The following is a 16,849-nucleotide window of genomic DNA, read 5'->3' on the forward strand; positions in this document are numbered from 1 at the left end:
AACACTATGCAATAACGATGTGCAGAAAAATTATTTTGAAGGCGATTTTGAGCTAAACGCAGTTTTATTTCTTCACTCCGTAAATTATAAAACACACACCTTGGTTCCTAAAATGCTCGAAACAAGGCTACCAAATTGGTTGCAAAATGATACTCGTGTCCCATACATTTTAAGAAAACTGGCAAAATGAACCAGATAAGAGAGTGGATCTTGCCCAGTGATTTACTTCAGTTATTTCTTGTTTTTATTTTCAATTTGTTCACCTTTGCGATTAGTGTTATTCTGCTATTCATAAAAGAATTTTAAAAAGATTTAATATTTGATATTTTGTCCTAAGTAAGGAACAAACTTTTTTTATAATTCAATTGGAGGCAAAATTTGGCTATAATCTTACTAAAACTATTTTTCAGTATCAATAAAATGGCCTCCAATGGACAATTCTATATATATATATATATATTATATATATATATATATATATATATATATATATATATATATATATATATATATATATATATATATATATATATATATATATATATATATATAAGTTGGGATTTGCATAAGCAATAATGGTCATGAAGACTAAATGCAGATGGCACCACCTGTCTCCCAAGGACGACAGAACAAGGGTTTCTGCTTCCTTGATTTTCAAAGTTCTATACTCTGAACCTTCAGCGCCATTTGTATCATGGGGCTGAGATTGTGAACGTCAATCGTGGATATTATATGTAAGTATTTTTTTCAAAAGTTTTATTGCAAGGATATTACATTCCAAGTGTTTCGTTCCCATGTGACAAGTATCACATTCGGTGAAGTTAAAGTACTGGTGTTGCTAATTTAATCTTTATTCTGGCATCGCCGTGTCAAACTATCCAAAAATGCACACTTTCACAGAGTTCCTCTTTATACTTTCGTTTGCGAGCTGTCCTTCCTTAAAGAGTTTTCATATTTTTTTGTATTGTACAAATAAGTGTTCTCGTATGCATTTTGAAAGTATTGAAAGTATTGTTTAACTGAGCTTTGCCTAGCAATTTCTAATTATGAGTACCTAAACGTGCGAAGCAATAAAACAATATAATTCATATATTATGAAATTTTCTACTTGGTTTACAGTATATCCGGTGAAACTATTCGGTGACATTCGTTGTAGGGCAAAACTGGGGAAAACATTCGTATAACTTTCCTAATTGTTTGTTGCCATCGAAAGGATTTTTTTAAGTAAAATTTATTGGGTAACTCTTAATACTGATGTTTTCTTTTGCAATAATATAGTGTTTGAAATTTGCGTAAATGTTTTGATATTGCGGCGTTTTTCTGTTATGAACTTACAGCATAATTCTATTTGATGAAAAATAAATTTGAAATAGAGTTCTTTCTTATGGAACTATAATTTTTCCAGTGAAAAATTTAATCCTTGGCTTTCAATGTTAATTTGGCAGGGTTTCTATTTCAACTGTTGTGATTGAAGTTGTCTTAGTTTAGTTACGAGGGAATCTAGTGTTAACTTTGAATGGCTTGTTACACATGTTCCAAGGTCTGGGTCTATATAGACAAGAAGGAAACTAACTTATTTCATATCAATCTATCCAACCTAAACACTCATTCACTTTGAGTGAAAGTAATAACATCGACTTGGGTACTAATTTCATACAACTGTGATGCTTCTACACTGTTGAAGATGCCTGAAAAATTAATATTTTTGGTCAATTAAGCCCATTTCAAACTTATTCATAAAGGTTACAGTGTCTTCAAACTTGGCCACTTTGAAATTAAAATCTGAGATCTTTGGACAATCACTCTATATAAATACATTTAAACATAAAATATTCCATGACAAGTAACTTGATAGTGAATTTTGACTCTTGGTTAAGTTTGTGAATGTTTAGTGACTTGGGTTAAAAAAATTTGAATGTTCAATGACATTCGTTATACAAAAGGGAATGTTTACCGACTTACACACCTGTGAAGGTTTAGTGAATTAGCTTACACACCTGTGAAGGTTTAGTGAATTAGCTTACACACCTGTGAAGGTGTAGTGAATTAGCTTACACGCCTGTGAAGGTGTAGTGAATTAGCTTACACGCCTGTGAAGGTGTAGTGAATTAGCTTACACGCCTGTGAAGGTGTAGTGAATTAGCTTACACGCCTGTGAAGGTGTAGTGAATTAGCTTACACGCCTGTGAAGGTGTAGTGAATTAGCTTACACGCCTGTGAAGGTGTAGTGAATTAGCTTACACGCCTGTGAAGGTGTAGTGAATTAGCTTACACGCCTGTGAAGGTGTAGTGAATTAGCTTACACGCCTGTGAAGGTGTAGTGAATTACTCTGTGAATGGTTAGTGACATTGGTTGCACGAATTGAATGTTTAGTGACTTTGGTCACACACACTTGTGAAGTTTAGTGACTTTGGTCACACACACTTGTGAAGTTTAGTGACTTTGGTCACACACACTTGTGAAGTTTAGTGACTTTGGTCATACACACTTGTGAAGTTTAGTGACTTTGGTCATACACACTTGTGAAGTTTAGTGACTTTGGTCATACACACTTGTGAAGTTTAGTGACTTTGGTCATACACACTTGTGAAGTTTAGTGACTTTGGTCATACACACTTGTGAAGTTTAGTGACTTTGGTCATACACACTTGTGAAGTTTAGTGACTTTGGTTATACACACTTGTGAAGTTTAGTGACTTTGGTCATACACACTTGTGAAGTTTAGTGACTTTGTTTATACACTTGTGAAGGTTTAGAAAGACTGGTTACACTTATGAGGGACTAGTGAATTGGATTACATGCATGTGAAGGTTTAGTGACTTTATTTACACACTTGTGAAGGTTTTTAGTGAATTTAGTTACACACTTGTGAATGTCTAATTGTTTTAGGGTAGTTTGTAGCGCTACGGCCAAGCGTCCTAATTTGCTTATCGCTCCGACTGTTATCTTGTATAGAATAAAACGTTTGGAAATGGTCTACGGATCTTAAATATGTTGTGTAAGGGGGGATCCGGGGGCCGCAGCCCCCTGGGTAAGGACACGTCTTTTAGCATAGGTTAGGTGGGTTTTTCAAGTTAGCTTCTCCCGTCGTACTCGTAGGTAAGGAAACTGTGTAAGTGGGGGGGGGGGGGGGGTGTCCAGGGGGGGCGAAGCCCTCCTGGGTAAGGATACGGCTTTTAGCATAGGTTAGGTGGGTTTTTAAAGTTAGCTTCTCCCGCCAAAATCGTTTTTAGAACGACTGCCACAGTTCAGAATATTCCCGTTTTCTACGGGATCTGGCCGTCACCCTACAAAGGCTCCTTGTTTTTTTACACACTTGTGAATGTTTAGTGATTTGTTACACTTGTAAAAATTTATTGAATTTTATTACTTTGAATATTTTATGATATTGGTTACACACTTGAGGTTTAGTGATTTTGGTTACAGTTGTGGAGGCTATGATTTTGGTTACATACTTGAGAAGGTTTAGTGATTTTAGTTACATAAGTGTTGAAGGTTTAGTGATTTCAGTTATATACGTGTTGAAGGTTTAGTGATTTCGGTTACAAAAGTGTTGAAAGTTTAGTGATTTTGGTTACATACTTGTGAGGTTTTGTGATTTTGATTACACTTGTGAGGGTTTAGTTATTTTCTTTTAAGCTTGTGAAGGTTTATTGAGTATGGTCACACACATGTGAAGGTTTAGTGACTCCGGTTAAACACCTGTGAAGGTTTAGTGACTCTGGCTACACACCTGTGAAGGTTTTTGTGAGCAATCTTAGTTATATTTGCTTTTCATTTGAAAGGATTTTAATATAAGAATTTTCCTGCATTTTTATGTCCAATGACACTTTTGTGGGTTAATGTTTACTTAATTACTAGGGCAACTGGAATTATTTTTAAGAAATTGAAGGGTGCCGGCTAGTTTGGTATTTTTCTGTTTAATCGGGGCACTCGCAAGTTCATTGTTTACTTTTGTGTGACTTATTAGGAGTGTGCGTTGTTTGTACTACTTAACCCCGGCTGCTCTTTTTTTTTTTTTTTTTTTTTCCCCCTTGATTATTGCCTGGCTTTTAACCTATTAAGAGCTTCTAGATATTATTGCCTGGCTTTTAACCTATTAAGAGCTTCTAGATATTATTGCCTGGCTTTTAACCTATTAAGAGCTTCTAGATATTATTACCTGGCTTTTAACCTATTAAGAGCTTCCAAATATTTATTCATAAGTTCCTGGATGATCTACAACCGCCGATTTTTTTCCACCACACTTCAGTACTAACATGTGTATAATCACAGTAAGAAGTCTCCAATGGAAAATTAAACTTTCGAAAAAGTGAAATTTTATCTGAAGGGTAATTGGTTATGTTGAAAATTTTGTTACTTTAGTATGTAGCTATTGTTGCTCATGTGAAAGTAAAAATAATCCATGAAATAATGACCTACGATGCTTGCATGTGCAGCATATTATGTACAGCTTGCCTGAACAGAGGAGCGGTGATGTAATGTTAATTTTGCGAGCATAGCGAACCACAACGGAGCTATAAACATTAGTGACAATACGTTCGTCTAGCATTCGTATAGTAGCAGATCGATCCCATCCTGAGAGCTCGAGTTTGAGCTGTTTACTGGGGAGGCCCCTGCTGTCGTTGGACATTCTTGTGCGCATCTATTTTGATCAGCATCTATTCTGATGAAAGTGGAACAGAGACCAAAGAACCTTTAACCTTTTAAATGAATCCTAAATAATTGACAAAATTTTTTTTTCAGCCACTTACACGAACAATAGTTTTCCAAGTGGTTATCTTGTTCATTTTGCATTTGTGACCATTATTATTACTGGAAATAACTGTTTGTTCATTTCCCAAAACACAAACCCTTGTTTCCCACTGAGTCCCCCATAATTGTCTTTATGTAATTTTGTCCAAAAGCTTGTAAATGAGTAGTTTGCCCCAATCATCATAGTCAGAAATGCATGAAATAAGATAGTGTAGGGAAAATATATGGTTCATGTATTTGTCTATAAATTAGTATATATTTACCGTTTTGGGGTTTTAAAATAAAAAAAAAAAAAAAAAAACTTCCTACAAAAGGAACTCGACATAAATTTCTTTAGCAAACCCACTAAGGTTAGTTTTGACACCCTACGTATCATCGATTTTGGGTAGTTTTCAACTAAAGGTTTTCTCTGCCTCGGCAACACTAAAGAGTTTTAGGTACCCATTAAATTTATTCTTAATTTTATTTTTTTATTTTTACAAAAATCTCTTGATTTGAGTTGATTTGGTCTTAATGCAGGACGTTCTTTTAAATTTCTCAGGACTACTTTCCGAGGTATTCTATTACATTTGACTTAGATTGCTTTACGTGATATCTTGTCAGACGCAGATACTAGTAACTATAATTAGTAAATTAAGTTTGCTTAATTTTTTATACCGACAAAGATGTGAAGAAGGTTTCTAAAAATTAGTGAGGATGTTGTGAATGAACTTGTTTTGGAATTTGCTGCAAGAAGTGATTGATATGGAATTGGAGTTAATGCCTTGTCATTAATTTTTGTCATTTATTATTATAGGCTAACCTTTGGGCATTTAAATGTTTAAACTTTGAAAATTATTTCGGCAGCTTCATACAAAGTAGTTTTGCGTTTTTACCGATTTTTTTTAGTCATGCTGTTTAAGTTGGTAAGCAAATTAAGAGATTCTTGAACAACATAGTTGGCACAATTTGTAATTGAAATTTTGTATTCTAATAATGCTGTTACTTTAAAAAACACTTTGTGCTAATCATTGTCGCTGGTAATGAATGTGTTCAAATGGAGTCTTTTTATGGCAGAAATATTTCCAAACATTTATGTATTTTCTTTTCCAGATTTGTAATGACCATAGTGACTGAGGTGCTGAAGCTTGGACGATGAGCTCTATGCATACGAACCAGAGACATTTTTAAAAGGAGGATTTCATTTGGCTGAAGTGGAGTCAATTGACAAAGAATATTTAGTCCTACTTGGAAATTGACCCTCAATTTCAAAACCATCAGTATTGGTAGGTGGATGAAACTTTATTTTATCTTTTAGCTTCATGGCTATTATGCAAATAAGAATATTGAAAAAAAGTCAGATCAAATTAAACTTTGAAAAACATGATTATTAAAGTTTAAATTAGAAATGAGAATTTAGCCTGATATAAGTGTTAGTCATTCCTGATGAAAAAATTCTGAAGTTATATAATTCTTAAATTACCTGTCCGCAACTTTTATATCAGAGGAGGTACAGTAATAGAGAAATTTAATACATTAGAGACGGAAGCGTAATAAATTAATATTAGATGTTCATTAGGTACCCGGCTCTAGTAAAAAGATATTTTGATTTTTGAGGGTTTAACTCTCTCCATGTGGGAGCGTAATATTAATGAAAGAAACTATTGTGTTCGTTCACGAATTTTATATATAGGACTATCAAAAATAACCTTAAGTCAGCCTCATTGTTGTCTATGGAGGTGAAAATTTCGGCTTCATACTCCAGAAAGTTATTGGTGTTTAGTAGGGACTCTAGTAACGGAGTTTAGTTGTGAAAGGAAGTTGAATTGAACGATATACTTAAAAGGTTATATTAGGTTATTCAGACAAGCTGGTAATAGCAATTTAATATTCTAATTGTTATTGACCTATATTAGATCTTTGCATGTATTTAAGTCAAGTTCGCTATGTAATTAGTAAAAAACCTAAAGTAATACATTCAAGAGTTACAAGGAGTTTTGCGGGATTTTGGAAAGACAAATGCTAATTTTCTTTGGCTGGTTTTAAGACGGACTTAAAATACAGGAGCTACTACGGGAATAAGTCAAGATTTTTCACCAATAAAAAGATTACCACTTAGGTATTATGGAACGGAATTGATTAATATGCTGCTATTTCAACGGTGCAATTGAGAAACAATAGTAAGTGGATAAAACTTTAGCTTTTGTCTTCCTTAGCTAAAAAAAAAGTTTTGCGAAGAATTTTGAAACTTCAAAACTTTTTATTCTTTACAGAATATAATGCTACAGTAAATGTAGCCTATGCATATAAAACTGGGAATTTAAGGTGTGGAGGTATGTGTAAATTGCAAACTTCATCATTGCAACTTTATGGGCTTGATTCAAAGATGAGGTTTCACAAGTTGGATGATTAAAGCTCTAAGCAAAAAGTACGTTTGCTATAGGAAAATGGGAAAACTCACGTATATGTGAATAGGTAATTAGCTGCCGATATATAAAGTTTAAAACTATACCAGTTAAGGTTCATGTAAATATACTTGAAAAAAAATTAATTTATGTAAAAGGAAAACTAGGTAAATAAGGACGATATAGGTAGTTGGTTTTGTTGGAGGAATGTTTGGTATTAGGATGATGATCCCCTTCCATTATTAGTGTTTAGCTCATTTGAGAATTTTATTAACATATGTAAAGCACTTCGGTGCCTAGTAGAAGTATTAATTTATTTACTGCATTGTTTTTTCAGATTGCAAGTGGCTTCTAATATAAATGGATAATACTGTATGGATATATTCAGTCAAGAATTACGAAAGGGTAAATTTTCCCGAATGCAGGTTGTCAAACTTAAATTTTGTACCAAGTAAATTAATTTTTGTCATCTAATTTAAAAAAAAGTTTTTAGGTGAAAGTATATTTTCGAGATTTAAAGTTTTGTATACTGGAAAAAGCTAATGTGCCTGGCCACTTTTTTGAAATTACTAGAAGCGCTTTAAATAACACTAGTCAGGCTTTCAAACTTTTTCTTGAACACTATAGTAATATATCACTTTCGATTGCCTAGGAATTGATAATAGCTACAAGTTTTGTCATAGGTAGTCTACTTTTTTTTTGGCATGGAACTATTCTTAATTTCTTTCAGATACACAACTACAAGTTGTTACTGTACATGCCGAGGATGGTAAGAAGATGATGAGACATTGGAGCAAAAACAGCTAAGGACGAAATCGTGTCCATAGTAAGGTAGTAGAGGATGAAAAAGCAGTGTAAGAGAGAGAAGCAACGACGAAGGAAAGTGACTATACGAAAGACCAGAAAGGAGAAATGGCGGAGGAAGAAGACAGACACGAGACATTTTAGAGAAAAGTAGGAAGAGAAAAAGTATAACGGATAAGGGACATTATATATATGTAGTTGTACAATTGTACAAATTGGAATTTGTTTGAAAAAATAAAATGCAAAATAAGAATATTAGTGTTTTTATTTACTAAAACAGTGTTCAATTTCACCACCATGTGTGACACCGGTATTCTATATCCCTCCCACAGAGGCGTCCAATCAACTACTTACTTGCTGATTGAAGAGTTCAGAAGGTTTTCTGATACTGATCAATTTTTGTAAATAAAATCCACAAAATCTTGGTTGGCCCTTTTCCAACCTGTCATTGATCCATTCATAAAGTTGGACACAAATGTGTTTCCAAAATGACCGCAATAACCCAACCCATACCGTTCACTGAACGTAGTTGATAAGAAATATGCAAGATTCTTCGTCCTTTTTATGCTTCCCGACGAAAACTTGTTGGACGAGAGTTTCGATTTACCCTTAGCCCCATTTCTCTCCACTGCATTCCACATCCTGAAACCAGAAAATACTTAATTAGGCTACTACGTCCCTTTTTTATTTTCGACTAAATTCATAAACCCCAAAACAAATGAGCATAATTTGAAAATTAACTATTGTGCTACTTAAACTTTAGAATTTGACAAATGTTACAACAAATGTTTTGAAAATTATAATCATCAATCTTCAATAAAACTAAAAACCCTGAACAGTGTGTTAATGACCAAACTAAGTAAAATTAGTGGGAAAAAATAGAAACTTTACTAAAAAACCTAACAAGATATAAAAGAGACTGAGAACGTATTTTACTATATAGTCAAATTGCTAAATGTAGTGATAACAAATTAACTCGACTCTGGAAACAATAAAGTTTAAATCTTTTACACTTAAATCTCACTAACTTCAACCATTACTCTAAGATAGCAGCCACAATCATCTTGTCCAAACAATTTTTTTTTTCCAAGAAAACCTTAAAAACAGTTAAAAGGGTAAAGAAAGCTAGACACTTGCTATAAAAACTACCAAATTAATGCTAATTGCTATAAAAACTACCAAATTAATGCTAAGTTTACTTAGACTTAAAAAGCTATAGCTCTAAAATCATTAAAGACATTGAAATATTTCAAAGAACATATTAAAGCTGAGCGCTATAAAACTGACAAATGGGACCCCCCTAAATCAAAGTGCTCCTAAAAAAAATAACATTAATACACTTTGCTAATATATAACATTAATACACTTTGCTAATATAAACTTGCTGCAATATTGTCTAATTCGTTAGCTTTACCACCTCACCACACAAAATAGAACCTTACTAATTCATATATATCTAGTTTAACCACGAAGACCACTTTAATAAGATTAGATAGGAAGCTAGACACCCTATTAAACTTACAATAAGGGTAAAACAAGAGTATTTAATCATAGCTTTTCAATTAAAAAATCCAGGAGAACTTGAAAGTCAAAACTACCTATTCACATTATGCAACTTGGACTCTATAGAGACCTCCTTGCACTCGTTAGATTTACCGGTTATCCAAAAAAAAAGAAAAAATAAATAAAAAATCAACAAGACTTATGACAGATTAATCACATCAAGTAAATTATAAAACTTTCCCAAATTCTATTCAAAATAACTGGAAATTACACCTTTGCCTAAGACCTTAATCCTAGATTTTTAAGCTTGTTAAAAAATAAAAAAAATAAACTATAAATTCATAATGGACCCCCAAAAAACACCGAAACTTTTTACGCTAAAATATCAGGACACCAGATTACTACAAAAACTACTTCAGGGTTATAAGGAAGTTTTAAGACCTATCCAATAAATTCCCCTTTTAAAAGTCCTGTCAATTGCAACAAGAAATTACCAAGCTTTGCACTGTACCAAATGCTACCGAATTAAAGTAAACAAGATATGCTAAACTCTTCACAAGAGAATGGAAAAAAAAAAGATTATATTACCTCTGTTACTTTGTGAGTGCAAATACTCTATCCCGCCCTCCCCCCAAATAAAGAAAATAGCGATTTAGTTAAAACGATATCAGCAGTTTCTAATGATCACCCCACGCAATGTACAGTATTTTGTATACCAGAAAGAGACTTACGTTCACAATGCAAGTTATAATTTTAAACAAGGGATTGCCGTTAAAAATTTGCCACATTCAGGACTGACTTAAAAAGGTCTAAAAGAAATTTCTTTAAATTTTAAACAAATACAGATCACGGTAAACTAAATTGTAGAAACACTTTTGGTTTATAGGATTTTCAACTAAAACGTTCGTTACTAAACACTGATTATGAGGTTAATATATATTTCAGCAATTAAGAATCCTGGCCATGTTTTCCAGCGTTAGATAACATCTACAGATCCCTTTACAAAACTGCAACCCAATTTAGAAAATACAATGGAAAACGAAGTAACTCTCAAACTCTGAACACTAAATTTGTATAAAAAAAAAGAAGAAAAAAAGCTTACCTTTATCCACACGTACAAAGAACGGCAACGATTACTGCAACCACAAATCCAAAGCAAAGGTTTCAAACACGATATGGCAATAACTTGAGCAGCTAAATCAAGGTGGGAATACGCCTCGCCCCCAACACGCACTGACGTTGCTTCCTGATTTCTCACCGTTTACAGTTCCATGTCGCCGGCTTCCTTCAAAGTTTCAACCAATCAGAGGGGTCCGTTTGATTATTTTGAAGGTAAAGAATGAGAAAACGACTCCTGATTGGTGGAGAGGCTAACAAGGACTCTTCAAGAAAACAGTTACTTTCAATAGACGTTACGTCACCACTTACAAAACCAGTGACATCTGTTGGTTATGTAATTAACTATGAAAAAGAAAACGAGTGAAAAAAACATGTATTCAATAAGGATACAATTCATTATCTTATGGGAAATTTTGATGCGTGACAATGATTAAAAAAAACAATGTTAGTGTACCCCTTTTCACTTCAAAATTCACAATGAAATAGGTACGGTTTGTTTAGCTAAATAGTGTATCGGGTACTATGTACAATATTCTGGTCAAAATTTTGATTTTTATTTTAAAGTGAACTAATAATTTCATTAACAAATATCTGATGTTCCATAAGTTATGTTACAATTTTCGATGGGGGAATAACAATGATTTTGGCGCCTATAATCATGTTCATGTTATAATTTTTTATAATTTCTTATTTATTCTACTGTTTCTTCTTTCGTAGCAGACATCTTTTCTCATATTTGGTCCCTTAGACTTGTGAAATTTTACTTCTCAAATCCTGTTTGAACTTTGAAGCCTGCCCTGTAATGAAAATAAAACTAATGATGATGATGATGATAATAATGAAAATAAAAATAATACGAAGAAAACGTCCAGGTGTACAATCATGTGAGGCTATTGGAGGCAAACTTCTCTCTCTCTCTCTCTCTCTCTCTCTCTCTCTCTCTCTCTCTCTCTCTCTCTCGTGGGTCTTCTGGCTAACAACACCGTTGAACTGTTGACCATCTCGCAAAGGCTGCCTGTCAACTGGTTCCTCCAGAGGCTGATGCTCCCACTCCATCTCTCCTGTGCTGCAGAGAAATTGTGCGCCAAGCTGCTCGCTCACCTACTCATCGTAGTAATGCCGAAAGAGCCACCAGTGTATCAATACAGCATTATGAACACTTCTTTCCTCACCAACACAAGTCTCGCCGCACTGGTCTATATGGTTCGTCAAAATAATGTGGTTTGTGCGGGTCTTCGGCTGGCTTAGCGAAAAGTTTGGCAGGTGGCTGAGCAAGATGGAGTTCCATACTTCTCCTCCTGTAGGTTATGTTACGCACCCAACTCAAAAACCCTGGAACACTATTGTCTGGAATGTCCACTTGTTAGTGACATATTACCCCAAAGACTCACAGTAGTTGATATATGTAGAAAAATTGACAGATAATAATTTGCTCGATGAGATCCTCATTTTGGTGGATACTAAATAATCAACTGTTTTGTGATATTAACTAATGATAGGTACAACCTACATACGAACTCAAACTAAATTTAATTTGTATTCCATATGAATTGGGGGTTGGTGCCTTGGTATATGGATGGATCGACCATGTACTCAAATGCCTGACGCCAAAGGGCGTAATAAATTGATTAAAACAAAATCTCTCTCTCTCTCTCTCTCTCTCTCTCTCTCTCTCTCTCTCTCTCTCTCTCTCTCCTGAACCCTAAGGTCTTGTATAATGTCATAAACAGACCAAGAGATTTCACTGGTTTTTTAAGTGGGGACGTTACGTGTTAGAAAAAAATGTATTTGTGAAGATTCCTTGGTCGTATCTCGATCAATAAGGAGTCTTTTTCTCATACTTTGTCTTAAAATAATCACACAGACCCTTCTGATTGGCTGAAGCTTGGAAGCAAGCCAGCAAGATGGAATTGTAGAATTTAAGAAATTAAGAAGCATTTGAAGTGTGTTTTAGGACTTAAGACATATTCGAAACTTGATTTAGCAAGTTATTTGCATATCGTGTTTGAATCTTTTGCTTTGGATCTGTGGTTCCAGTTATCCTCGGCATTTTATGGGCTTGTGTTAAGGTGGCAAGTTTGTTTTTACGAAATGGTGTTCAGGGTTATTGCGAGTTAGACATTTAAGTATTTGAAAAAAAAAAATTGAAACCGATTTGCAGTTTTGTATAGGGATTATTTAAAGTTTTCTAGCCCTGGAAGAGATAACCAGGATTCTTAATTGTGCGAAGATAATGGTTAACCTCATAAGTAATTTAATAACGAACATTTTGGATTCAATTTTTAAAAATTTAATGTATTTTATTTTTTCAAATGTAAAGAAATTCCAACTATCAAGACATTTTACCCGTCTTGGGGTCTTGATTCCGCCAAATTCTTAATGGCTAAACCCTTTGTTATAATTGTGAAGGCAGTTTTATTTTTATCTAGTATAATAAGTATATTGTTTGGGGTTCTTAGACTACTTAATTGAGCAAAGGAGTAAAACTTGGATATAATTATTATATCACTTTTTAGCATTATATTTTGAAGCATTCAGCATATCCTGTGAAATTCTATTCATTAGCATTCGGTGAACTGCAAAACTTTTAAAGTAATTTAAAAGAATATTCATTGAATAGGTTTAAAAACTTCCATGTAACCCTTATGTATTTTCTTTTGTAGTAATTTAGTGTTGATTTTAGCGTCCTGAAATTTTAGCATAAACTTTCGTTTTTGTTTTGGCGAGGGGTGGGGGAGCAATTGTGAATTCAGTTAATTTTGCTTTGATATTTTTAAAACTCCAAATCTGGGATTGAGATTTTTCTTACGCATAGGTTTAATTCTCAAGTCACATGTCTATTTTGATAAAAAAAATATTTTTGGGATAACCGGTAATTCCAGCGAGTGCGCAGAAGTCTGTATATCTTCTTATAGAGTCCAAGTTACATAATACAGGCATGTCACGTTTTAAGTCAAGATATTTTGATTTTTAATTTAACAGCTATGATTGATACTCAAATTTTTCCTTGATTGTAAGCGTATTACGGTGTTTAGTTTCCCATCTGATCTTATGAAAGTGGTCTTGTTGGTAAACCTACACACAAAGTAGTTATCAAGTCTGCATTTCAGGTGGTAAGGTGTTATAAAACTGACGGCTTAAGACTATAATGCTGTAAGCGAGTTTGAAGTTTCACTGACCTCCCTATAATTAAACTTGTGCAAGTTGTCCCGAGTTAAATTAACTTTCAAAAGCTACGATAGCCGAATTAGTTAATAATTAAGTAACGGTTTTAACCATTGCATTAACAAGTGACTAGGTATACAAAGTTTTTCTACATTCTAATGTACCGTTTATAGTAAATAGTTTTGTTAAATGCTGCTATGATGTGATCTAAACGTAGCTACATTATGTTGATACTTGAATATTTTGGGCTAATGTTCCTAAGTAAATTGCTTTCTCACCTTTGGAATATCTTGTCATGGTTTGGAAGTCAAATTTTTCAATCAATTTTTTTTTTCTCCGATTCAAGTCTCTTCCCTCTTCGTACATTTTGAAATGGAAAATTTTAAATCAACCAAAATTTGCTTATTATAATGGAAATAATTTTGTATCCAATTTAGTAATAAACTTAGGGTTTTATTATAGAATTTTGAACATTCAACCTCTTAGAAAACTTAGAAAATTTGTCAAATCCTGTAAGTGTTGCTCATATGTCAAATCTTAAAGAGAGTAGCTTATGTTAGTTTCTGCTCATGTTCAATATAAAACTTCAAAAATCAGTGGCGTGAATGAAATTAATGATATAAAAGTACAGAAAAACTTTTCAGGTTGTGTAATGCAGTATTACTTATGGGTGTGGATAAATCGCAACTGTCTTGACGTAGATCTCCAATTAGTTCTCTCAGCTTTTCATTACGAAACTCTGTAAAGAACGTAGTAGGTTCTTGCATTTGCGTTCTTTTTGCTCCGCAATTAAGAGATAAGAACGTATTGGAGAGAACTAATCAACAGGTTGCGATATATCCACACATTGAAGTAATTAAATTCTGAAGACAAGACTTATCCAGAAGAATAAAAAATATGCAGCATGCAAAATAGGAAAACATATGAACAGCTATATGTATTGAAACACCTTTATGTACTACTGTATATACCGTTAAATTTTTTTTCTACTAAAGTCGTTATTTAGTAGTATGTCCAACTAATAAATTACTGCATTTTTCAAATAAAGCGTTTAAAATGGTTAATGAAAAAATCAGATTTTCTATTAGATTTACTCTTCAACATGTTTACCACACAACTTGTGTTATATTTTAGGCCTGTTCTCTTGCTCCAATATACATCTCGTCTCACAATCCTCTGAAGTTTTTATGCAACTTACGGGTGCAAATGAAATATTAATAAATTGGCAAAACGGCAAAACTTCTGTAAGCTAATTCTCATTAACTTAGTTTTTAAAATGACTAGGCTACAAAATAAGCATTTAGTACCTAGGTCTGAAAAATTTATTATGTGATAAACCATGCTAGATTACAAAACTGAACTTTAAAAATATTAGATTACAAAATTAGCATTTACCAAAATTTAGAATTGCTTGACTACGTAAAAAATTCAAGATTTCAGAAACTGAATTTAGTAAAATTTACCTATCTGCAGTATCTTGATTAAATATTATCCACCAAGTCAAATTTAACTTGAACAATGCAATCTGAAATAATGAGTATAAAAGGATCCAAGTACTTTTATTTAATACATGTTGAATAAATAAAAGCTAAAAACTCTGGTTTATTACAGCGACAAATCAACTTTCCACTCCCACTCCACTTAACCCGAGTATATAACTAAATATTAAATTTAGTTTTACTTTTCAAGTAAATTTACATACATGAACTTATGACTATACTTCTGCTTTACATATTGGTAACTACCTATCCACACAAACGTGTCAGTTTTTACAACATTTTCCAATTACAAACTTCCTATTCTTTGCTTAAGTATTAGACAAGTTACGGCAATGAAACAAAATATTTTGCACATTTATATTTCATTTTGTTTCAATGAATAAACAGAATCTTACATGCGTGTTACGGCCGTAATTTCAAGGGTTCTTTCCATTCAGAAATTTGCGGTCAGTAAAAATGTAACACAGCAACTTGGGAACAAGAGAACAAACACCAACAAAAGTTACAATATTTACAAACACACAAAAAAAGTAATGGGTTGGTAACAATAATAAGCAAAATAAATCAATATACTAATCAAAGGAAAACCAACCTTAAGATCTTTAAAAGATCACCTACAGCTAAATTAAACCCTAAACTAAGAAATGGGAAATTTTTAAATATGACATTTCAGGCAGCTACCTTCCAAATTACTGGCCAGAAAAATCTAAACTAACAAACTGAGATAGGTAGAAGGAAGAAAGAGAACATAAGTGGGAAACTTAATATTACTCCTACCTAGCACAAACTAACTTAAACGTTAAACTTAACTTAATAAACAATGAATTATGAAAATAATTATCTTACAAATTATACAATGGGAATCATCACAAAAAGCTCGGTAGATTGTCCCATCAGGCCATACAAGGTCCAGAAGACCGTACTGCAAACAAGGGCGTGCACACCTACAGGTACTCGGCGATCCACGATCGTCGTAAATAACAATTAAAAATATCTCATACCTGTAGTATGCCACCCTACGTATCTCCACGAGTTCCAAGAACTCACTGACGGCGATGAGCAGGTCAACCGGGTCAAGCTGCAATGCCTGAAGGCAATCCAAAATGCCACGGGAACACTAAAGGTGGTAGCCTCCGAGAATCCGGGACGTCAACGGATCTCGCACGCCGGGCCAACTCGTTCGTATATCCTCCTACGAACGAGGGAAGGAACGTGGCTGATGAATGCCGCGGGTGATAAACACCAGCGACCACACACAAAGTATCGAAGGACGTGATTCCTTAAAATCCAAAAATTCCCCAAAGGAAGTGGCAAAGCGTCAGGCTGTGAGGAGGAACTAACTGCCCGTCACTTATCAACACTATTCGATCAAGCCTTCCACTCGAGTCAACACAGCTCATAGGAAAGAAAACAACGATCGTTAATAAGGAACTTCAGTGGTTCACTAATACCGGGGGAGAAGGTGGAAAACAAAGCAAAACTGAAGTCATATGACTCGTACAGAGTTCATTAAACTAAAAAAAAAAAAAAAAAAAAAAAACTTTAATAAACTTAAAACTAAAACAAGATCAAAAGGTTGGACAAGTATAAACAACTTAATTAAATTATAATGAATTTAC

General features: G+C 33.6%; 1 long non-coding RNA gene across 2 annotated transcripts; it reads left to right on the forward strand.

The window, feature by feature from the left end:
* The first annotated feature begins 676 nt into the window (after positions 1-676).
* LOC137640631 (uncharacterized) lies at positions 677-8,199 on the forward strand. 2 transcript variants are annotated; one of them, XR_011044426.1, is made up of 4 exons: positions 677-734; positions 5,849-6,021; positions 7,478-7,565; positions 7,871-8,199. It is a non-coding gene; the product is annotated as an uncharacterized lncRNA (long non-coding RNA). The 2 variants fall into 2 exon arrangements; XR_011044425.1 differs by having other exon boundaries at positions 7,478-7,545.
* The last annotated feature ends 8,650 nt before the right edge of the window (positions 8,200-16,849 follow it).

The sequence above is a fragment of the Palaemon carinicauda genome, chromosome 5 (assembly GCF_036898095.1).
Source record: "Palaemon carinicauda isolate YSFRI2023 chromosome 5, ASM3689809v2, whole genome shotgun sequence".
Classification (NCBI taxonomy): domain Eukaryota; kingdom Metazoa; phylum Arthropoda; class Malacostraca; order Decapoda; family Palaemonidae; genus Palaemon; species Palaemon carinicauda.